The sequence below is a fragment of the Prionailurus viverrinus genome, chromosome E1, assembly GCF_022837055.1.
Source record: "Prionailurus viverrinus isolate Anna chromosome E1, UM_Priviv_1.0, whole genome shotgun sequence".
Classification (NCBI taxonomy): Eukaryota; Metazoa; Chordata; class Mammalia; order Carnivora; family Felidae; genus Prionailurus; species Prionailurus viverrinus.
The window spans coordinates 40,750,839-40,775,932 of NC_062574.1; the positions used below are offsets into that span (position 1 = coordinate 40,750,839).

The following is a 25,094-nucleotide window of genomic DNA, read 5'->3' on the forward strand; positions in this document are numbered from 1 at the left end:
TTATGGAATAAGCCCTTTTGGATCCTGATGACTTATCCCATTTTATCTTTTGCTGGATTTTGGTTTGCCAGTATTTTGTTTAGGAATTTTACATCTGTGTTTATGAGTAAGATTAGCTTATAATTTTATTATAATATTCTTACTAGATTTTGGTATCAAAGTTTTCTGGCCTCATAAAACAAACTAGAATGTCCTCTATCTATTTTCTGGAAGAGTTTGTGCAATGTTGATATTATTTCAACCTTAAAATGGTAGCTGAAGCCATTGGAGCCTAGAGTTTTCTTTGTTGGAAGATGTTCAGTTAATCATGTTTATATTTTCTTTTGTGCTTGTAGTATCAGATTTTCTATTTTAATGTCTGCCTAATTCTCTTTTCTCTTTTTGAGACTATAATTATATGTATATTAGACCTTCTAACTTTGTTCCCTATATTCTGTATGTGTTCTGGATTTTTTTTAAATCCAGCTTCTAGTTCACTGATTCTTTCCTTAACTCTCTTTAATCTGCTGTTAAGCCCATTCTTAATTTTGGTTATTATATTTTTCAGAGCTAGAATTTCTACTTAGTTTCTTTTTAGTTTCCTATCGTGTGCTGAAGTTCACAACTGTTTTTCTTATTTTGTTGGACATATTTATCTTGGTTCTTTTAAAGTCTAAGTCTGATCATTGTTATGTGGAATTCACGTGGATCTTATTGTTTTTGTTTCTCTTGGCTTTTGGTCATATTGTCTTGCTTTCGTGTGAGCCTGGCTATTTGTGACTGGGCACCAGATATTTTATATAGAACTTTATAGAAATAATTTGAGGCCTCAAACAATGATAATTTCCTCCAGAGAGAATTTACCTCTGCTTTTGGGTAGGGAGGTAGTAGCACTTGGTATCCTGAATAACCTTAATCCATTTTCAGGGATTGAGATGATTTGAAACTAGACTTGAGTTTTAGAGAAGGCTGGTCTCTTTCCAATTCACTCCTTCTCATAGGGTGTAGACCTTTGGGATCCACCCAAAGCATGAGATTTTACCAGGCACTCCCCTTTAGTGAGACCTGGACTGTAGTTTGTGCCTCTGTGGGGTTTTTTGTGAGGCTATTAAAAGATCTGTTTAGTTTCTCAGCTTCTTACCAACCAGCCTAGAATTGGCAAAGGCCACTACGTAAAAGTGTTCCCACTTTTTTAGGAATGTTAGTTCCCTAACATTTTGAAACAGACTTGGGAGAGAATTTTGTAAGTGTCCATTATAGAAGTGGAAACCCAGTATTTGCATTTCTGTGAGTTGTTTAATCACATTCAGTGCTGATTTGCTCTATTGATTTGTTTCTCTACTCTGCTCACATATTCTGTATGTTAGTGGTTTGGTAAATAAGTTGCAAATTCTTTGAGTTGCTTATCTTTTTATTTTTTATTCAATATTTTAAGTTTTTGAGAACATTATTTTTCATTCTTTCTTTATGGTTTCTAAGTTTGCCTAGGAAGGTCTTCCCTACCCCAAGATTATGAAATATATTCTCTTTGATTTTCTTCTAGTACTTTTAAAGCTTTGTCTTGTGCATTTAAGTCTTTATTCTACCTCAAATTTATTGTTATATACTGTGTGGTGTAAGGATTGCAATATTTAGAATGTTTCCCCAAAGAGATCCATTCTCTAATCCCTGGAATCTGTGAATATGTACATTACATGGCAAAAGAAACTTTGTAAATGTAGTTAGAGTTACTAATCACTGACTGCAAAATAGGGAGTAGGGCCAGTCTAAACATATAACCACTTAAGGGTAGAGAACTTTCTCTGGCTGGAGGCAGAAGAGATGTGGCAGAGATAGGGGGTGGGGGGGAGGGGTGGGTAGCGGTTGGTCAGAGAAATTTGAAGTGTGAGAAGGACCCAGTGCACCACTGCTGATTAAAATTGAAGGGGGCGATATAGGTGGCCTTCAGGGGCTCAGAGAGGCTCCCAGCAGACGGCTAGCAAGGCAATGGGGACATCAGCCTTTACAGCTGCAAGGCACTGAATTCTGCCCAAACCCTGAATGAGCTCGGAAACAAATGCTCCCCCAGAGCCTCCAGATGAGTCTAGGCTTGGCCAACACCACGATTCTGGCCTTGAGATACCAGAGCAGAGGAACCAGCTGAGCCTCATCAGACTTCTGACCTATGGAACTGTGAGATAATGAATTTGCATAGTTTCAAACTGCTAAATTTATCGCAGTTTGTTAGAGCAACAGTAGAAAGCTAATGCGGGGATGTTACCTTATTAGTTTTATTTCCAAGTAGATAAGCCAGTTATGGATACCATTTATTGACTGAGATATTCTTCCCCCCATGTGTGTGAAATGCTACCTTTGTCAAAAATCACATTTTCCACGTATGCGCGAATCTGTGTGGGACTCTGCATTCTTTCCTGTTCATCCATTAGTTGTGCCAATAAGAGTCATTTTTATGGTGCTGAGGAGGATGAGCTCTGGAGCCACAGTGCCTGGGTTCAAATCCCAGCTCCGCCATTTCCATTTACTCGCTCTGGAACTTCAAGCAAGTTACTTTACTTTCATGCCTCAGTTTTCCTGTCTTGGAAATGGGTTAATAGTAGTACCCACCTCAGAAAATGGTGAGAATTGTCCGTTATTACAAGCAACACCTCTAAAAAAGTGCTAGGTACATGGTACCTATTATCTCCAGGGAAAGGCTCCCCTGGTGATCTCTTTTTAGAATTGCCTTAGTTATGCTCCAGCATTACACCTTCCTGTGAATCTGAACATAATCTCGCCAATTTCCATTTTGTAAAATCTCTGTGATTGGTCGGTTCGAATTGCACTGAGGTGGTAAGTGAAGCTGGCAAGAATGGCCATCTTTGGAGTCCCGAGTCTGCTCATTCAGGAACTTTACGTCTCTTTGCATTTCCTTGTGTCTTTTGTGTCTTGCAGTACAGTTGAAATTTATCTTTTCATGGATGTGGCACATTTCTCATTAAATTTATCCCCAGGTATGTTACGGCATTTTGTTTCCCTTTCGTGGATTTTCCTCGTATATTCTCTAAACAATTACTCACGTTTAGGGAAGTGTTCTCATGTACCGTTTGTATGTACCCAGACAACCAGAACTATCGTCAACCTTAACTCTATTGAATTTTCAGTTAATTTCTGAAATTTATGTAAGTAGGCGATTGTATTGTTCCTTAGGTAATTGTGTGTCTTCCTTTACATCTTTCACCTGTATTTGATTTTGTCATCGCACAGGCTGGGCCTCCAGTTGAGCATTGGAGAGTAGCAATGGCAACGTGTCCTTGTCTCTGACTCGTTTAAAAAACACTTTTTGATGTTTATTTCGTTTTAGATGGAGAGAGAGAGACTGAGCACGAGCGGGGGAGGGGCAGAGAGAGAGGGAGATGCAGAATCCAAAGCAGGCTCCAGGCTCCGAGCCGTCAGCACAGAGCCCGATGCGGGGCTCGAACCCACAGACCGCGAGATCATGACCCGAGCCGAAGTCGGACGCTCAACTGACTGAGCCACCCCGGGGGCCCCATCTTTGACTCATTTTTAATGAGAATGCTTCCTAGGTCTCACTCAATTGTTTTGGCTTCTGAGGGTTTCTGATAGTTACTCTCTGCTGGGTTGAGACACGTGACCTTCGTTGTAATTGCCTGTGTCTGTGTTTTGTCCTTCCCATTAGGCTATGATTCCTTTAAGGGCCAAGTATATATGAGAGTGGGAACACATGCACACACACGTCTGTGTATATATGCATATGCCTGAGTTGTGCATCTGTGTGTGTATGTATAATAGATACATCTGCCTCATAGGCAACTTTCACCATGGAGAAGACAGAATTAGTTGGGACCTGCACCAGTTAGACAGATACACAGAAGGCCTCCGAGTTCTCCTGTGTACGTGAGATAGAAACACCACTGCCTTCCGCCTTCTCCTTTTGTGGGCCACAAGCGACTACTCGGCCCCCCCTGATTACACCGATGGGGTCTCTTCACACCGTGCAAGACCCTCACCTCCAAGGTGTGGCATCCTCCCTCTTCAGCGGTCTGAGGGGACTTCTCCCCTGACTGCACATTCCCTCCCAACTCCCCCTTCTGGAGCCCTTAGACCACAGTCAGGGGGTCTCTTTTCTAGGATGCCTCCCTGTGGTCTGGCCTTCAGACGCCTGGCCCGCTGACCACGGTTTTCCCTTTTGCCGCCTGCTTACGGTATCGCTCTTTTTAACCAGCTGCCTGCTCTTTGTTTTACCCTCCTCCGCAGGACCAGACAACCTCAGAGGACGTCTGAGAAATGCCCTGCCCTTTAGAAATAATAGTACACATTTCCTTACATGTTCACATGTTAATATATCTATTATAGTCATCATTTCTTTATAATAGTAAGTCATTCTTTCAAGGACAGTAACATGCGCTTAATTCCCCAATCATTTACATTGAGCTTAATCTTGGTACCTCCCCCTCCCCCCTCCTCCCCTCCCCGCCCCCCCCCCCCCCCCAGCCACAGCCACAGCATCCACACAGTGCTTGGCAGAGGGTGGGTATTCAACCGCTTGATCAGTGGATATATGAAGAATACAGTCCACAAATTTTGGGACTGAGTTGGCTGGCTATCTGATTTATTATTCTGAAGTAGCGTCTGCTTATTTTTCATTGACCTTTAAAACTGCTAAAGTTTGGCTTATGCCTATGTTGACCTTTTTAGCGAAGCCCTCGTATGTGAAAATGATGTCGGTTAATTGTGGTCGGTCCCGCGTGGCATCCAGGAGCACCTAGGTCTGGGGGAGGGCAAGGTTAGGTTGCAGCTTGAAGTAGGCATGATTTGCAGTAGAGTTGGCACTTTGGTGTTTATTTATTTATTTTTCATTTCTTTAATGTTTACTTATTTTTGAGAGAGAGACAGAGTGTGATGGGGGAGGGGCAGAGAGAGAGAGGGAGACGCAGAATCCGAAGCAGGCTCCAGGCTCTGAGCTGTCAGCACAGAGCCCGACGCGGGGCTCAAACCCGCAATCTGTGAGATCATGACCTGAGCCGAAGTCGGACACTCAACCGACTGAGCCACCCAGGCGCCCCTTAGTATTTGGTTTTGAAACAGGTGGCAAACAGTGATAAAAGTTCACATTGGTGTGTTCAAGGATGTCGCCAGCAGGTAGAAAGTCCCCTGAGAATTTAAAGTGTGAGTTTTAAAAACTCCAACAAAGTTGTAACAATTTGGAGTAACAAGACCCAAACAGTGAGTTGACCTGCTTGTTAGGGAAATGAAGCTATGGTACCTATGTGACTACATTAACGTATCGTTGGAGTATTTTTTGGAAATGACGGAACTCAGAAGTTTTAGACTCTCTTTTAAGCATCAATGAGCCTCAAAGAAGAGATGTTTCACCGATGGGAGAAACAAGCTAGTTCTAACGGGCGATGGCTCCTGTTCGTTTGGCAAACGTTTCCTGAACACCTCCTCGGGGCCAGGCGCCATTAGCCTGGAGTGTAAGGTGAGTGGATCAAAGGAGCTGACGGGCTCGTAGAAGAGATTCTTAAAGTTAAGCTGTATTGGCCTGTTGACCCAGCATAGTCCCATTTTTCTGCTCCTTTTTAGATCTGCTTCACGATCTCTTCTACTGACCTCTGGTCTTCGGCAATTGCCCCTTTTGTAGGTAACCTCTATTTTCTGGTCTTTATTTCTTACGTCTTACAACTATCTATGCTCTCTTCGTCAGTGGCGTCGCCTGTCCCCACGGGCGTCAGCACTCATTTATCGCAGCGATTTACAAATCTCTATTCGCGGGCATCCCTCTTTGTCCAACTCTTGTCCTGCATTTCTGTCTGTGTGGTGATGACACACGCATCTTAGTGTGGCCTATCAGACTCTCAAGCTTAAAAGAGAATCCCAAGCAGGCTCCACACTGTCGGCACAGAGCCTGACTCTGGGCTCGGTCTCGATCTCTCCTAAGAGAGAGGGAGAGACCCAATCCCAAGCAGGCTCTGCGCGGTCAACGCGGAACCCACTGCAAGGATCGATCCCACAAACCGTGAGATCCTGACCTGAGCAGAAACCAAGAGTCGGACGCTTAACTGACTGAGCCCCCCAGGCGCCCCAGGAATAGGAAGTATTAATAGATTTTGCCTTCCGACTAAGCGGTCAAGCTGGTGGTGTGATTTCAGTGAAGAAGGAAGGGTCAGCTGCCCCTTTCCCCAAAATGTTTGCTCTCCTGACTTGCTGGAAACTGAAATTACGGGTCACAATTTCAGGTATCAGAGACCAGACTTGATTTTTCAATTAAAGGCAGACCAGTGCTGGGGCGCCTGGGTGGCGCAGTCGGTTAAGCGTCCGGCTTCAGCCAGGTCACGATCTCGCGGTCCGGGAGTTCGAGCCCCGCGTCGGGCTCTGGGCTGATGATGGCTCAGAGCCTGGAGCCTGTTTCTGATTCTGTGTCTCCCTCTCTCTCTGCCCCTCCCCTGTTCATGCTCTGTCTCTGTCCCAAAAATAAATAAACGTTGAAAAAAAAATTTAAAAAAAAAATAAAATAAAATAAAGGCAGACCAGTGCAAGATACCTCGCAAAACAGTCACCTGTCACAACGTTTACCAAAAGACATTTGGCAAGGAGAAAGCAGTGGAAAAAAACGTGAAAGTATTGGACACCAGAACGGGCTGGGGAGGAGGACAAGATTTCTGTGTGAGGAGAAGGACAGAGAAAGGAGAAACCAGGAGAAGGTGGTTTTGCGTAGTGCTGGCCTGGTGGTCAAAAAAGCCCATCCGGTGATGGCGATGAAGGGGTGCACTTGTGACGAGTGCCGGGTGATGTACAGGAGTGTGGAATCGCTCTCTTGTACACCTGAAACTAATATTGCACTGTATCTTAACTAACTGGAATTTAAATAAAAACTTACAACCAAAAAAGAAAAAAGAGAAAAAAAGAGCCCATCCGACCCTATTCTTATGATGCCCGTTCAGCTTATATAATCCCAGGAATGTTGCCCCCCAACGGCCACATGTAGTCGGGTGCTTTTAGAGTTCTCTCTGCCCTTGTAGTTGTGCATTATATAGACTTTTAGCACTTAACCACAAACAGAAGATTTTCCAGGTAGGGCATCGGAGTTAGGAAAAGACAAATACCAAAATGCAAGTCACTGGGGTAACAAGGTCTTTTGTTGGTGTTGAAATGGGGTGACTGCCCTAAGAACGGTGTCCCGGGCGTCGGGCAGGAATGGCTGCTGTGACCAAGCTTCCCAGGCCGAGGGAGACACTGGAGGGAGGTATTCACCGCCAGGCGAGGATAGGTTCTGGGAGGTCCGTGTCGGTGCGCATTTTGTTTTTTGCAGTTGTTCTGCAAGGTTGTTTGTCCTCAGTGTGCAAATAATACAAACTGACCTGAATGCCAATTTCATTTTTGTCTACCTAAATGTATGAAATGTAAAATACACTTGTTCCTAAAATTAATTATCACCCTAATTCCCTCTGCTAAGTTTTAACCTCTCTTGGACGCCTTTCAATGGGCCTTTTGTTTTTTGTGAGAAAGCAGGAATGTTTTTAAGATGCAGATCTGTAATATAATAAACTACAGAGGCACAAGAGAAGAGAATATAGGATTTTAGAGTTTGGGGGGTTTGTTTGGGGGTCTTTGTTTTATTTGCTTGGGGTTTTTTTTTTCCCTTTCCAAGTACATCAGAGTGGGACCACAGTTTAAGTCAATCCTATGACAGATACCAACTCAGAAAATACCCCTTTATCCCCTTACCCTGCTGCCCTGAAGTTGTGATTGCTCTCTGTAACTCCTTGGGCTTCTGCATTTGGTTCCCTGGGCATTTTCCCAAGCTTGTTCAACCATTAGCCTTCTGGACTTCTGGGTGTAAGTACTGTCAGATCAGATTTAAATCATGTGTTAAGGCTTGGTGGGTCCATCATTGTCCTCAATTTAAGAAGCATTATAGAGGTCACGACATTGCTACAAAGAAGGTGGCACTAATCCCTCACTTTGTAAAAGGGAACGCTGTGGTATGCATTACAGCGAAGGCACCCGCCCCCCCCCCCCCCCAGCCCCCGGGCCCAGAGAATCAGCCCTGCTGTCATTTCCTCTGCTCCCCTGTTCTTCCAGGGATGGGTGGTGCGAAACCAGATGTCACGTATTTTTCACGTGCTCCTCTGACTTAGCATTAAATTTCCCTTCGACCAGATGCCAGTGTTTAAATAACATCCTGCAGGATCCAGAGACAAGGAATTACTCACCGTGTTTCATTCATAGAAAAATCGGAAATGGAAGGGAGAAGGGTGCAAAGACACCAGAGCACGTCGACTGTGTCTTGCCAGACCGTCGTAACTTGCGAAGAATCTTGCCTCGCTTACGACAGCTCAGAAGGGAAGCGTGCTTCTACTTTAATTATCAGTTGAACGTCCCCGTGGCTCGTCATTAGTGCTTTTTAGTAAGAACAAAAGCAGTTTCTCCTGCCAGGCAGTTTGGTTATGTTTTGAGGAGCCCGGGCAACGCTTGTTTTAAATGGCACCCTCCCGGCTCGCTGCAATTACCCGTTTTACTGATTTCTACCTTGCTCTCTGAAACTCTCGCATTGATGGTCTGTGCCAGTGAAGACACACGGAAAAGAACCGAGCCCCCTGTCTTCGAGTGGTTAGTTCCCATGATGCTCCCTAAGTGTTACCAGAAGCTTCACCGAGCACAGGTGAATTAGGGCCTGGATTACACCAAGGCCAGTCATTGACCGGGCACCGGCAGTATCGGCTGTTAGGTACGTAGGTCTCTCGTAAGGTAGAAGTTGCGTAGAGAAAGGCCCACCGCACAGTGTAAAACAGAGGTCAGTGAAAGGCTTGTCACCAGTGGAGAAGGTCCACTGAGGAGGTTAAATAGCATGAATTTGTAGCTGACCCTATCAAAATTGTGTGTGCATGTTGTTGTTTTTGTTGTTGTTGTTGTTGTTGTTGTTGTTCTGTACTTTCTGCAGCAGCAAAAGAGAGCCTCCAGATGGGGCAAGCGAGTGGTGGGGAGCAGCCCCGGAGCTGGGGTTTGGCCCAGAGGACCCAGCCACATCAGACGATAGTGCGTTAAGTCTGGCTTAAGTCAGCCAGAGAGCTCACGTGGGAACTAGCCCGTTAATTTGGAAAGCAGGGAGGCTCTGAGTGACCAGAGTTGTAACGCAGGTGACAGTGTGGAGAGTGAGGCAAGGTAGTTGGCGGTGTGGAAGTTGGTGTGGGGTTGGGGCAGATGTCAGTCGCCTAAGGATGTGGTCCAGTCAGTAGGGCGTGGTGACTTAAATAGTGGCCGTCGTTAGGTCCCTGGCTGATCGGTTGGCTCAGCTGGTCGGGTGGGAAGTCAAGGCCCTTGGAGAGAATCTTGGCCCCTGTCGGATAATCCATTAGAAATAGCTGGTTGAAACTCACACTGGTTGAAACAGTAAGAATGTTTTGGTTCATGTAACTGAGAAATAGTATTGACTTCAAAGGCGGCCTAATCCAATTACTCAAATTATGTGACCAAAAGCCAGTTCTCGCTCCAGTTTTTCAGCCCTGTGTCCCTTATTGCTGGCTGCATTGTTGGCAGGTTATCCCCTCGTGGCCGCAAGGTAGCTGGTAGCAGTTCCTTGGCCTGTGTTTCCAGGCTCAAATCAGTAGAAAAGAGGAGGTCCCCTTCTACAGCAGCAGAAGTCTTGGGCTCTGCTTCATTGGCCCCAAGCTCTGAATCTAGGGGGGGGAAAGGCAGTTCATGCAAACGAACGGGGTTCATGAGGCAAACTGCCATCATGGGTCCTGCGGCCACTGGGGACTGAGTCCTCAAAAGTACGAGAAGTCAGCTGTCTCCAGCTGCTTGGCCTCAGCTACTAAGCTGTGTCTTGTCCTTACCTGTGTTGTCTCAGAAGGTTTTGCAACTGGGCTTACCAACGAAAAGGCCAAGTGACTCAAGCCAAATGGGGGTGAAAAATATCTAGAGGGTGGAAATGGTGGTCACTAAAAGTGAGGTGGTGTTATGGGTTGGATGTCTGTATCTCCCCCAAATTCTTATGTCGAAGCCCTGAGTCCCTGTGTGAAGGTATTAGGAGATGGGACCTGTGGGAGGTAGTTAGGTTGGGTGGGGGGGGGGGGGGGGGGGGCTTGTGATTAGTGCCCTTGTAAGAAGGGACAGGAGAGATCTGTCTCATTCTTATGGTAAAAACACTGCACGAAAGGGGGCTGGCTGTAAGTCGGGAAGAGGGCTCTCGCCAGATCCTGGTGCTGCTGGCTCCCTGATCTTAGACTTCCCAGCCTCCGGAACCATGAGAAATAGGTGTCTTTTGTTTAAGCCACCCGGGCTTGGGATTCTGTTATAACAGCCTGAGCTGACTTAATGACCAGTGGGAACCAAGAGGCCAAAGGTAATGAAGATAATCCATCAGTGAGGACACTGGGCCCTAACGGTGTTAGCAGGATTGAGAGGAAGCCTGTGCTTGACGTTGTCCTGGACCCTGCCTCCTCCAGCGGTCACACCTCGTAACCATCTCATCACCGAGTGTGATTTCTCTCTCCCCTTCAGTTCTGCTCATCTCCTCTGCCCCTCCCATCTCGTGCCTTTGTTTGAGTCCTACTCACCTCCAGTTTGGAGGAAGTGGCCTCTTCCTAGCTGGTGTCCTGCCTCTCCTCTTTGAGTCATCTTCTTGAAATACTACTGTGGCCATGTTTTCTCCCGCTGGAAGAGACCACTGGCTCCCTCTCGCTTACCGGACTTCTCTGCCTGATTTCGAGGGCCCTTGTAGTCTGGATGAATTCTCCAGTCTTGTGTCTAGTGGCCCCCGGGCCCTGCGGGCAGGCCTCAGTGGAGCAGGCTCTCAGCTCCCACGGCAGCCATGCTCATTTGCATCATGGCTCACGGGTTTGGTGTGGTTGGTTTTTCCTCGACCTGGAATTCCCTTTCACCAAAGTTCTGCCCATCCAACTGCTGTTCACCTTTGGGGGTACAGCTGACACCGCCCTTCTCTTCCTCTCACCTTCCCACACTGTTCCACACCGCAAAGATCTTTTTCCTTTCCCAAGTCTCTTTTATGCTCGGTTTCCCCATCGCAGAACGTGTGACGTTTGTGGGCTAATTCGGTTTCCCAACAAAATTGTAAACTCCTCGGAGACAGGGTTTAATTCTTCCTCTGTGTTCCCCACCAAGCATAGACCGGTACTGAGAACGATTAGGGGTTCAGCAATGATTAGGAGAGGGGAAGAGGGAGCCACTCGTACAAAGTGTGTGTATGTCCAGTCCTGAGCATACAGGGAGCTAGGCTTCCTCGAGGCTTCCCACCTGACCATCCACCAGCCTCTACGCCCATAGGCATGGAATCCGTGTGGTTTTTTTTTTAACGTTTATTCATTTTTAAGGGAGAGATGGGGCGCAACTGGGAGAAGGGCAGAGAGAGGGAGACACAGAATCTGACACAGGCTCCAGGCTCCGAGCCGTCAGCACAGAGTCCGACACAGGGCTCGAACCCACGAACCGTGAGATCATGACCTGAGCCGAATCCGGACGCTTAACCAACTGAGCCACCCAGGTGGCCCTGCATGGAATCCTTTAAATTGAGATGTAAAAGTTGCTCCCGAAATCCTGGCGTAGTAGTTTAAAGACCTCTGTGCCCAAGACTACTCTTTGACACTTTGCACCTAATCCTTATATAGCCACAGCGGCTATCTGCCTTTCTCCCGTGCCTCGAGTGGTTACCACATGCGATCCAACAACACAGCCAAGCCACACTGGGGGTAGATTAAATTAAAACATTCTGCCGGATCTTCTGAAGTTCTCCTGCATCAAACATTTACTCTGCCTGAAGGGACATTTAAAGTATATATTAACCTAAGTTGGCACATTCAACAACCCTTGTTTCTCCAAGATCAGTGGACATGATAAAGGTCACATGGCCATTTTTAGTACAGGGTCTTGGGCCACCTGTCTATTGAAAATCTTCTGAAAGCCAGGAGGAAGCAAGATTAATTTTCTCAAAAAAAAAAAAAAAAATCTGTCACAAAAAGATTTTCTTGAGGCTGGGAAAAAAATGTTAGCATAATGCAAGATAAATGGTATCCTTATCCCCCAAATCTTAGACTTTCTGCTGCCACCCTGTTGGTTTTAAATATACGTGCAGGACAAAGAAGGGGGAATGAAATGACTTTGGAGTTCTGAGCTACCCACTCGGGCACTCGAGCGAGCGATACAGAAAGATCCTTTAGCAGCCTCCAATGCTTGGAAATAAATAGCAAAAACAACCCCCCTAGAATTCAATCTGAATTAGAAAAGACACTCCTTCTGTTTGTTTTCACGTATAAATGAGGGAGTTGAAATGTTTTACCTCGAAGGCCAGTAAGCATGAAGAATAACATTAGTCATAGTATCAGCACCTAATGTTCGAGAAATTCTTTTTCTCATTTTAAATAGTGATTTTTCTCTGTCATTGAGGTAAAGAAAAAAGCCTTTCCGATGAGAATCCCTCAGCCACCAACGGTTGTCGAGAGCTGTTTTTTCTTTGTGTTTTGAGGCTCCACCATGAATTCTTTTCAGACATCATCAGAATATGTTTCTAGATTTCAGTACATTTTTCATATTAAAGAAATGTCTTCAACTGAAAGAACAAAATCTTCCTGCTCTTTACTTGACCTTTGTTGGTTTGATGTGTTTTAAAAAAGATCTGGGCAACGGTTTTACAAAGAATGCACCGAGACATTCCTGGAAAAGCACGCTAGTGAAAATAATAATGAAAAAAAGATTAGAAGAGGAAGGCTCTTGCTCAGTGTAACGGACGGCTGCTAATCTCCCCATAGTTTCTTAGGGTTGTGTTGGTTTTATTGAAGACAGCAATAAGAACCTAAGTTTTTAAAAGATCCTCTAATGTAACTGTTTCTAACAGAAATGTTACTTTCACGGAAGTCCAAGTTGGCCAAGCCAAGTTAATATCCCTACCAGTTTATCTGATTTGTAAAAACAGAAACCCCAGTCTCTCTCAGACTGAAAGTGAACTGCTCTCCGGCCGTTTCTCCATCTGACCTGGAGCAGGTATGGAAAACCCAGACATAGGTGGTCAGGTATGTTCTGCTCTGTGCAAACTCCAGCCTGCGTGAGCTGTTGGCAGAAATGCCTTTGTGATGGCAGAAACAATCCTTATAATGTTTTCAAACTTCAGATAGATAATGAGGTGATCTTATTTTCTTTTTAAATAGCACTGATCTCCAGTAAAGCATAGAACCTACCCTCAGGAAGCTCACTGTCTAATAGGAAAAAGCAGTGCATAAGGCAATAATTGTAATGTTATGGACAATGAAGGACAAGAGAAGCTCTGGGCTAAGGAAAACTTAGATACGGGTCCAAGCTCACTAATTAGCTGTGTCTTTCTATGAAAAGAGCCATAAAAGCACCACCCGGATTGGTAGGAAGATTGAATAAAATATATGCAGAAGGATGTGGTACGCAATACACAGAAAACACTTAGTGATTGTCAGGTGGCGATGACGACCCACCATCACAACAATCGTTAACTGTTCTGTGCGTACAACTTTGAGACATCTTAGAGGAGGAACAGTTGGCCTGATGGGCAACTGAAGAGTAGCGTCCCAGAGACGGTCTCTGTGAGAACAGTGAGTAGTTCTCGCTGGCTGGTCAGGAGGAAGAGAACAATACGGGCAAGGGCGCAAGGCACACGGTGGCACAGGATTTGGAGAGAAGACGCCAGTCGTCGCTGGAGCACAAGGTGTCCTGGAAAGTTAGGCTAAGATCAGCCAAGAGGGTTCTCAGCCAATCTGTGCCAACAAGGTTGTCTTTAGTCTACAGGTTAAAAAAAAGTCACTGAAGTGCTTTCATGATGGGGGTTGGGGGTGTGGGGGGAGCGAGATGATCAGATCTGCATTTTCGAGAAACGGGCAACAGTGTAGACAATCAGCTGAAGAAAAAAAAAAACAAAACTAGAAGCAGTCTCCACCTGTCTCCTTCACCCCCTGCTCACCGCATGACCCCCATCCACACCTGTCGGTCCCAAAGCGTGCCACACACATTCACCTGGATGCTTCCCGCTCCTCCCCCTCATCCATCCAGAAAGTTCCTAGTCTTTCCACAACGTCCAAGTCAGATCTCTTCCCCTCTGTAAAGACTCCCATTATCCCACTTAGAAGTAATCAATCTCTCCGATTCCCCTCCTTGGCCTATTATGCTTCAATTATGTTTTTATGTAGCTCCTTTCTACACGTCTGATGTCAAATGCATAAGCTTCCCAAGGACAAAAACCGTTTGCTACTCCGCACACGGCCATGCGGCGTAATCACCCGTGAACGTCGGTTCGATACACATCCCGACCGTTGTCCTTCAGAAAGCCTGAATGAAGTCTTTGGATAACTGCACGTTCCCCAACTTTTAATTGAATGAAAATTCCTTTTATCTCCGCTGTGTAAAGGTGAACAACTGGTGAATTTAGTCAGTGACTGTTTACAATGGTGTTTTGAAATTTTCTGCTATGAGGTTGTGGGGTCTCTGTTCCCATTCGTTGGGAGGTAAGGGGATTCAGGCACAAAACCCTCATTAGGAGCTGCCTAAGTAAATCCCGGGCACCCCAGTAGGACAATGGCCGCCTTTGTGTTCCCGTTTTGTGTTTTGTATAGAATGCCATATCTGGCAAGACGTGCCTTCTCAAACATAAGGAGATAATTGGTACTTTGAGGGAGAGGTTTAACTTATTTATAATTGTCAAGAGTTTAAATATGCAGAAAAGAAAGAGCACTCATAGCTTGCCTCTTTCAAAAAATGCCCTCAAACCGGGTCAAAGAGCTCCGACTAAATCAGCTATTTGGGATGATATTTAACGGAACGTGAGAATGCGGGCACCCCTGCTGTAATTTTTGCTTTTAAAATGGGAAACAACACATTTATCAACGGACTAATCCCATCATCCCACACTCTCTTTAGTTGTAGCATGGCTGTTCACCCAAATCCCTCAGGGCTGATACACTGTCTAGATGGCTTTGTTTCACACGTCGTGATAACATGGGAGGCGATGATGGCCATGATCCTTGGCCTCCGGGCAGCGGCCCCTCCTGCGAAATTCAAGGCCGAGCTCCCCACTCCCCTGCCTTTCTCCCACCATTCCTGATCTATCTCTCATTTCAGTGCTCCCGCACCCTGAATGGTGGAGCCCCTTGGGGATGATTCTCTGCTCCTGGCAGGTTCTTAGTCTCTCCTTCCCCCTTCAGAGAGCCCGTCCGTTCCCAAGGCTTCACCTTGCTTTTCCAGCCTAGGGCTCTCGGACCTCCAATCCTGGCTTTCCTCATCAGCCCCCTTGGCTTTTCTTCGTCAACGTCTCCCCGGCACCTCAGACTAAGTAAATGAGACCCGAAGCCATGTCTTCTCTCCCACACACGCAGAGACGGGCCCCCGCCACCCATTACCCCATCTCTCCAGCGCCATCGCTCTTCTGAGCACGTGGCTGAGGCCTGAATTCTCTTCCAACTCACCTCTCGCTTTTATTTTTTACAAGCCAGTTCATCATCAGCTTCTGTTGTAGGACCTTCCCACAGCCCTGCCTTCAGACCAGAGCTCTCCCTGTCCTACATCACTACAGCCGCTCCCACTGTCCCTGAGCCCCAGGCTGTCTCCCTTCAGATTTCTCTCAACGCTTCCAGATTAATCCTCCTCACCCCCCACCTCCCAGTAATGAGCGGGCCCAGTGCAGGTTTACATATCTGGCTTCAGCCTGGTTCTAGTACTCGCTCACTGTGGGCCTGTTTCTTCATCTATGAAATGGGTAGGCTATCCTCTGTCTCCCAGACTTTATGGAAGGATTGAGCAGCGTCTTCATAACACATGGAGGATTATCAATTCCTTAATACAGTCCCCTAGCACCTCAGGTATTTAAAGTGTTGATCTCCCCTCATTTTCTGTTACATTCAGTTGAAACTCGTGGGGGGTGACTTTTGCTGCCCTCCGTAATTTCCAGGTCCCAGCTACCTGTTCACCCACAGCTTTGTTCAGTCATTAACTCATTAAAACAACGTTCGCTGAGCATTTACTATGTGCCATGTCTTCCGACCTTACTTCAGGGTACAAAGAGTAAATGTCCAGTGGACTCCAAAACCCAAACCGGCCTTACTGAATACCAGTCTCGCTCCCCAAGTCTTCCTGGGTCTCCTATTAACAACCTCCCCGCCTCGGTTGGGGTTTTGGCCCTGCGTTGACAGACATGACCTTTTCACAAGGTCTGGCCCCAACCAGAAAGAGCTGACCCAGAACTCTGTCTCTGAGGGGAAGGCCAGGCACTTCTAGGAGCCCTGTCCCTCCCCAGAGTGTTCTCTCCAAACCCTTTCAGAGGTGTACTTTTCCCAAGGCAAGTGGACATATGGCTTCCCTTTAGCTCCCGTGAACTCGGCCCTCCACTCGGTGTCCCCGTTCTCCAGCGTGTACCTCCCCGGGCTCCCACACTCAGCCTTTCTCAGTCCCTGCCTCCAGAATTGGCACACACGTCATAATCCTCTCAGACTTCATACCAGCCTTTCTTTGAAGTGAGGGTGTGTTCATAGTATACGGCGACCTATGCAAAGAAAAGTATCAGGAATGGTATCATCAGGAAGAAAAACATTAGGAACAGAAGCCAAAATAATATATTCCAGTGAGAAAAGAGCCAGCGTTTAATTTCAGGAGAAAACAAACATACAAGCTAAGAGGCATGAGTCATTTAATGTTGCAACCCTATAAAAAGTCTGGTAGTGAGAGGAAGGGGGAAGAAGCCAGAGGAGGGGACAGAACACGGACGAAGCCAACTCCTCTCCTTCAGGGTGAACCTCAGCAGCCCCACAAGCCTCGTGTTTGCCTCAGATGTTCTCAGCCCTGACGCTGGCCTGCTGTGTAGCCACAGTGCCGATTAAAAATTGCAGGCTGTGATGACAGCATCTGCTCTCTGTATTTGGGGAGAGGTTTTGTGATTAGGTTCCTCAACATTCCGAAGACCCTGTCGTCTTGAGACAGAGACTGGCTTTCAACCCTGTGTGCCGTGAGGTCGGATTCATTCGTGCACTCCACAAATATTGGCCGAGCTGCTACCGTCTGCCAGGCGGTGAGACAAATGCTACGGCCTCAGCACTCGGCAGAACAAGTCCAGTCCCTGCCTTGGGTTTCTCAGCCTTGTGCAAGGATCCGCCGACTTTCTGTGAAGGGCTACACAGAAAATGGTTTAGGCTCAGCAGGCCGTCGGGTCTCTGTCAAGATCGCACAGCTCTGCCTGAGCGATCAATGCACGCGAAAGCAGCCGTAGCTAACGGGGAAGCAAATGAGCATGACTGGGTTCCAATAAAGCTTTATTGACAAAAATAGGTGGTGGGCCCAAATTTGCTGACCCCTGGTCAAACAGACGCAACACATAGATGCAAGCTAATGTTTTACGTACTCCACGTTGGTTCAGTCAGGACTATTTTGGTTGCGTGTGACAGAAAACGCAACCCCAACTGAAAAATGTCAGGACGGGGCTAGCTTCAGGTTCAGCTTGACCAAGGGCCCCATTTCTCTCTCTCTCCCTCTCTCTAGTTTCCAGCTCTTCTTCCTCTGGATTGGCTCCCCCTCAGTCCAGCTTTCACTCTGTGGTAGCAAGATGGCTGCCACAACCCCAGAAGGACATCCCCCTGGGTGAAGTCTAGTGGATGAGAGAGTTTGTCTCCTGACTCTTGGTGACTCTGCTTACCTGAACTTGGATCATGTATCCAGGCCCCAAATGATCCCAGCATAGGGGGAATATGATGTGATGATTGCCTAGGCCTTGTCACATACTCTATCGCTGTGACCTTGGATGGGACAGCGTGTGTGCGGGGGACGTATTCCAGTAATTAGAAGACCCTTAAATGAATGCTGAAGGGTGAAACAAATATCCACAACATGTATCTTGTGCAATTCCAAATGAGTACCTCCAAAGACCGCATTCGTTTATAGGAGCCCCAAAATACAATTTCAGCTTTTTCTTCTCCATCAGGAGGGAAAGGGTACAGCTTATGTACCAAACATCCCCTCAAATTTTAATATTTGCAAATGTTTATTTCATGGCACAACCCCAGTCTTTTTATTAGATAGTTAAGCCTTTGATTCGTGGGCAGATTTGGGCAGTTTATTGGTAATTTTCCGATTATCGTACCTGCTTCCCGTCTTTTCTGTATGTGTAAGTTCTCAGACCCACATTTCTTTTTTGGTGTCAGGAATTTTTTCACCTACCCAAATCTGGATTCAGAGCATCCAAACCTAATTAAAGTGCTAGGTTTGAACCGTGGTCTTCATCCCCAGGCCACCATTTCCTCCACAGTACCGGAAAAGTGTTCCTTCCTCCTAAAACCAGAGCCCTTTCCAGAAACTAGTTCACGCTCTCCTCCCACCATATAGGGGTCGGTGGCTGCCTCGTTAGTCAGCCACCCCCTTTCCTGAGAGGCTCGGGCCCAGTCAGCACCGGGCGTCACCCCCTTGGGGCGGACACTGGTCCCTACGTGCGGGGCGTGGAGGCTACGCCGGTCGGAATAAAGAACCGTTAAGAAAAAACCATATTGAAGAAAGAGGGGGAAATGAATATTTCGGAGACTGTTGAGAAAATTATGGTTACTTCTACATTTCCACTTTGTACTCCAGAATCAAAGTACACCAGCTTTGCTGCAGAGCGCCCTTCTTAAAATGGATCTCTCTTGGCAGTTGCTGTGGCAACACATAATACCTTAACCCCAATAAAAATGAAATTTCTTAGAAGGCAGAGCATTTTTTCTCAGCTGCACCAGAGCTTTTTTTTATTTTCTTTTTTTTTTTTTTTTTTTTTTTTGGTACCATCATTCACTACAATTTCTTTCATTCTTACTCTTTAAACCACATTGGAATTCAATATCAAACCAATGAGTTTTATAGACTCACTCCCCTAAAAAGCCCCCGCAAAAACTTTTTGCTGCACAAAGGCGCATCACTCAGACACATCCCCCACATTTCTGTTCGCCTTATATCGGATCCCCCCCGCAGCCTCCTTCCCTGTGTCCCTCTCCTGCTCTCCTCTTACCTGCTTGTCACCACCCTTCGGCAGCCCAGCATCTTTTTGATGTTCTGCGCTTACTCCAAACCCCCTCCTGCAGTGTCCCCGCCACGTTCCCCTTCTCCCAGAGTATCTACTGTGCTCCAAATCTCCCTCTTGCTCTTTCCCTCGTCTCCAACCCTTCAATCTACTCTCAGCAGTCAAACCCACTTTGCTTTATGGCGTTGAGCTAAGCCAGGTGTTAGAAGGACATCGTTCTGAACACATTAACCCGTAATGAGAAGAAGCATCTGACAGTTTCCCCCATGCCAATATTTATCTAATTGGTAGAAATCCAGGCTGGATGGAGGGAGAGTTTGGAGCTGAGATTCTTGCCTTAAATCATGCAGCATGAAGCAATGATTCCCCACCTGTGGGCCAGGGCTATTGGCAAGGAAGGGTCGAGAAAATTCATACATACACCAATCATTGTCAGTAGCCTGGGTAAATAATATGGCTCGAAAACAGGTACTACTACTATCCAAATGCATGTAGATGATTTTAGTTATTAAATACAAGTTCACTTAAAGTTGATTCTGAATTCTTAGAAGGTTTTTGTCATTATGTACTTTCTCAATCAGTAGATACTAAAAAATGCAAAAGGAGATTTAAATGGAGCCCTCAAGTTAATCATGAATATATGCAAATAATTTAAATAATTTGTTATCAGGATTTCTGCTATTACAAATAATTAGAAATCAAAAAGTCTAATGATAGAGGCTTGGCTAAATGAAATATATGTGTGTGTGTGTGTGTGTGTGTGTGTGTATAATTTCATAACACACATGTATATAATATAATGAAATATATATGTATAGTCTCCAATACATGGTGTAAGGATAACTAACATTTATTGAACACTTACTAAGTGCCACTCTTGTAAAACTTCTACATGTGTTAAGTCATCTAATCCCCACAGCAGTCTCAAGAAGTTATAATTCCCATTTTCCTGAAAAAGAAGTGGAGGCACAGAGAAGTTAACCTTCCCAGGGCATGCAGTTAGGGACCCAGATTCAGCTCCAACATTCCCACTCCAGAGTCTGGGTTCTTAACTCCCACAGTTGACTATAGTAAGTTAAAAGGCAGGTTATGATGATTGGCAAAATATAAAAAGAGAAAAGTAAAATGTATTTGGTGTCAGAAGTAGGATGGACATCCGTGCACGTGACCTGGAAACAGAACAGAACCCCGGAGTGGCGAATGAAGCCAAAACCATGAGTACAGGGTCCTGAGCCCATCAGCAGGCAGAGGCAGCTGGGATGAAAATCCCAGGGGTAACGGGGAACAAAAGCGCTGAGAGGGCTCCTTGCCAGGTAGATGACAAGAGACTGGGTCGCAGCTTGAAAGCAAGGGCTGGTGTGGCCTCCGTTCCCAAAAGGAAACTGAGGGAAGCTGCTGCCTGCCACAGTGAGGGGCTCCAGCCCATCTGAAGTTGGAAGGTTGTTGCCCCAGATGCAACGTCCTGACCAGGGCCTGCCAAGGTCCCTGCGCTGGGTGCTTGGGTGGATAGCACTCCTGAGATCACCACACTTCAGGACCCTCATGCCCAGAGATCTAGGTGGAGGAACAGCAAAGCCCCACGGGATGGGAAAGTAAGGAGAGGAAGATGAGAAAGGCCTGTTGTGAGGACAAGCGTCTGGGAACCTGGTGGGTGGACAGAAAGAAGCCGTCCGGTCTGGTGTCTGGAAGTGAGGGGACCCTCAAGTGACAGGAATACGAGGTGGATAGGGGCCAGACTGGACAGGACCCTGTTGGACTTTTAAAGGATTCAATTTTAATTTTATTTTTTTTAATGTTTATTTATTTACTTTGAGAGAGAGAGAGCATGAGCAGGGGAGGGGCGAAGAGAGAGGGGGAGATAGAATCCCAAGCAGGCTCCATGCCATCAGCACAGAGCCCGACACAGGGCTCAATCTCATGAACTGTGAGATCATGACCTGAGCCCAAATCAAGAGTTGGAGCTTAACCTACTGAGTCACCCAGGCGCCTCTGAGTTTCATTTTCAATGTTAAGAAAATTTGAATCAAAACCCAAAACCAACATACCGGTATTGCAGTGGGCCAGGTACAAGATGAAGGCATCCAGACTGGACTGGTCCCAGAGGCAACGCAGAGAAGTGAGGAGACATTTCAGAGATGCCATCAGTAGAATTGTGACTTAGTTCCCTTCTCCCTCTGCTGAACGGACCCCAGAAATGCTTGGTTGGATTGTGTAAGGTAATATCAAGCACACTCATTTTCCTGAACTGCTTTAGTCTTACCTCAGAAGACAATTACAAATGGCTGTGCAGGGACACATGACAAAGCTACACCAGTGGCCCTTTCCTCGCCTCTTCAAAAGTGAATGCCGTATCGGGCACACTGGAGCTTGCAATCAAATACGCTGTGGCTGAGGCCCTTAAGTTGTTTGTACAAAGCCTCACACTTGTATCTTACTTGCTTTGTTACGCGACAGGAAGATGACATATTGGACATGGATTGGACATCTCGACGTGACTAGTTGATAGTGTTTTTCAATAAAAACACCACAAAATACGCTTTAGTGCTCCTTCCATATTTTTAGTAAAATTATAAGATTTCCAAGCTTCACTTTTCTCGGCATCACTTTGAATTTTTATCTCCAGAGACCCTACTGGCACAAGTCGACTACCTATTCTGTACGCTCTGTGGACTCTTATTTATGCAAATGAGTATTTGTCCGATTACCCAGGATATACATTTAACCAAAGTGTAACGCTGAACTCTAGTCATGGGTGTTCTCAGTCTTCATGGTCCATTTTAGAAATTAGAGGAAATACTGTCAGTGCTATGCCTTCAAGGGAAAGGTGGGCCATCTGTTGCCATGGTGCAGAGCACAGCTATCTTTGGTCACATGGGTGCCATGTTATTCATACACCATTTCCACTGGGCATACAGGGGTCTTACTACATTACAGGAATGTCACTATTTGTCATGATCCTAGGTTTCCTAATGTTTTTCTGCCAAAAGGAAGAAAGGGAAGGAAAAGAGGGAGAGAGGGAGGCTTATGTCTATTTGGTGTGGTGTGGCTGAGGAATGTGGAAGCTTTTAGAGGGAGGTGGGAGTGGTGAGGTGGGATGGAAATGAGCCAAAACAGCCCTGGCTCTTCCTTTCCAGAATTACTCAAGTGAGAGCAGTCCTCAAATGCTTCTGTATTTCATAAACTAACATAGCGCTCACTAGCGTAATTGGACAGTGTATGCTAATGGAAATTAATATTCAAGCCTAATAACAAACTAGATTTCTATGTAAAAACTTGCATTTCCCTTAGGAAAAGGAAGGTATGTCCATCAAATCCTTTGCTTAGATCAACTCTGCTTCTTTCTGCTTCTTGATCTGTGGTAAGGCCGGATTCAGGTCACCAGGGAAATGTGGGAAGACAGGGAAAGGGAGGGAGATTAGCATAGGTAGCAGCTCACAGTTTGCGATTAGTTTCTAGACAAAGGTTATCACTCCCACATTATTCCCCCTCAGACACATCCTGGGTCACAGACGGGGACGGTAAATTAGTAGCCGGAGTCAAAAGTGATATGAAGGCCAGTAAGCTAATTCTTTCCCTCCTCTTGCTCATTTTGCCATATGACAAACTTACTCACAGGTCAGACCTTAAAATGTCTGCTTACGTGGGGGATTTATGGAGCTTGTGGTTTAGGTCAATATGTCCATTGCACTTATATAGATGTTTGAAATTAGCCTTATTTATAAATCTTCGATTCAAGTGGTAAGCCAATGGGCACTTAACTCCCCCTCCCCACTCTCTCTCTCTCTCTCAAAATAAATAAACTTTAAAAAATGTTTTAAAAAATGTTAAGCCAAGGGGAAAGTATGGGGAAGCAATTATTGTCATCATTGTTGTTATTACAGTCATCCAAAAAAACCCGAAAAACCCACAAAGACTAGATGGAAGTCTGGAAGGGCGGTAATACATCTGCCCGCTTCTCATAGCCCCTGTTACGTTGAAGAGAGCACTGCTGTGTAGTGGATGAAACTTCTCGAACTGGTTGTGTCTGTGACGTCCTTTTGCTTTTGGGGTGGAAAAAACATCTCAGCATTTGGAGAGATTATTTGAGAAACAGCAGAGCATAGTGCCTGAGAGTACGTACTTGAGAATCAGACTCCTTGAGTTCAAATCCTGGCTCACCTCTCTGTGCTTCCTTCCCTGGGTTGTCAGAAGCACTAACCGCTTACTAAAGCACTCAGAATTGCATCTGGCACACTGAAAGTACTCAAGAAATGTTTGCTAGTGGTAACATTATCAGCCTTGTAAATAGAGCAAAAAACAGATTAAGGTTTTCTGTGACTTTATTCAAGTAACAGGATTCTGCTTGGTATGATGATTTTTAAATTCAAGATAATGGGTTTAAGAAGGCAGGATAGTAGTATTTTCCTGATTCATAGTCTCATTCATAAGTGAGGTAATTTCAGATTTTCCAAGAGCTCATTTACTTAGATTCAGTGAAATAAAAACAAAGGAATAGCAGACAGGAAGTAGAAATGTCTGGTCCTCAGTTAAAGGTGGAAAATAGAGCATGCTGGGTTTAAAAAGGGATGTGATAGGGGTGATCACAGGGCAGTCTCGTTCACCCACAGTTCTCTGCCGTCTACAGCCCAGCCTCCAATAGAGGGTGACCATCAGATATGAAAAGTGAAGTGGGGGCAGGGGAGTCCAGAGGAACAATGAGGTTTAACCCAAGAGCTGATGTGCTTGGCCTTCACCTCCAACGTACTTGAAACTGAGGAGAGATGGCCCCACGAAACTATTCTTCAAAGAACTGCATGAAAGGGAACACACCGTGTTCTCACGAACATTGGTCGTCATTAGTACCAAAACCTATCCCAGTGAAGCTCCTGCATCGAAGAAAAAGAAAATCATGTGGGCACTGAAGCAAAGAAAGAAAGTCACGTTCAACATGGAAAACAAATCAGCCTGCCTTCAGACTTCGCCATAGGTGCATGCGATGCCCGAAGACCTTGAAGAGAACCGTCTCCAGGGTTCCGAGGGAAAGGAAGTGGGGTTGGGCACTCTTATACCCAGCCCTGTTGTCTTTCAAACGTAGACACTCCAAACAAACAAGGGTACAAGAAAGCACGCAGGAATCCCTTTTAAGAGTAGCAGCTCAGAATTTCAGAGCCAGTGTTGAATGATAGAAAAATAAGGTCAATAGAGTAGCTTGTGGATCCTCAACAAATGTTGCCCCTGAGATCTGTGTTATAAAGTACGTGTTTTGCTTTGCCTGTGCCTTTCGTTTGATGTAACTATTGAACTTAAGTCCAAGAAGAGAAGGTGGGAAAGATCAAATACTGCATCCCTGGGAGAGATTATTTTTCGTTATTTCTGTTTCTAGGTGTAAATCACAAGATTATAACATAGGTCAAAAAACGCTTTGCCAAAAGTGGAAAAATCCCGTTCTAGAACCTTTGCTGTGCAATTTTAGTGGGCAGTGGAAAGAACTGTTAGAACATCTCTTAATCCAGTTTAACGTAAGAAAAGGTGGAAGTCGAAGGCTGGTGATTTTAAAGTATCTTCAGTAAGTCCATAGACGTGTCTAACTGAGCCCAGGTGCATGTATTTTCATAGCATATTACCTTCTTTCCAGATGCGTCCGATGAATCATTTATGGGATACCCTGCCGTTCAGCTTTAATATTCCATTAAGTTAAACACAGCACATGCAACGGGTTTTTGTTTTTGTTTTTTAATTCCGTTGCATCTCAGATTAGGAGGAAGAGAAATAAACGTAGCTGGAGAAAGACACCAAGACAGACACACTCGCATTCGTGCTCACCCTCTTGTACCTCTTTACCCTGCACAGGTGCATCCCTCCAAAGACTCTCCTTCTGCCTGTCTCACTGTGTTGAGGAGATCTGGAGACCCGGCAGTGTAGATTCTCTTTCATTCCCATCTTCATAGTCCTATGGATTATATCGAGCGCCCAGGTGCCCAGCCAGGTTGAAGAAGTGCCTTAATCCAAGCAACACCGCACCACACGTTGTCCCCAGATCACAATGTGTCATGATCACAGTCCACATCCTGAGCAAGAGAAGATTAGCATAGCGTGTCTATCCTGAGTGGCGAGGAGAGAACAGGTGGTTTCC

The 25,094-nt window shown here is 45.8% G+C and overlaps 1 protein-coding gene across 6 annotated transcripts in view; it reads left to right on the forward strand.

Moving 5' to 3' along the window:
* CEP112 (centrosomal protein 112) overlaps positions 1–25,094 on the forward strand; it is a 422,889-nt gene that overhangs the window by 391,211 nt on the left and 6,584 nt on the right. The window lies entirely within an intron of this gene.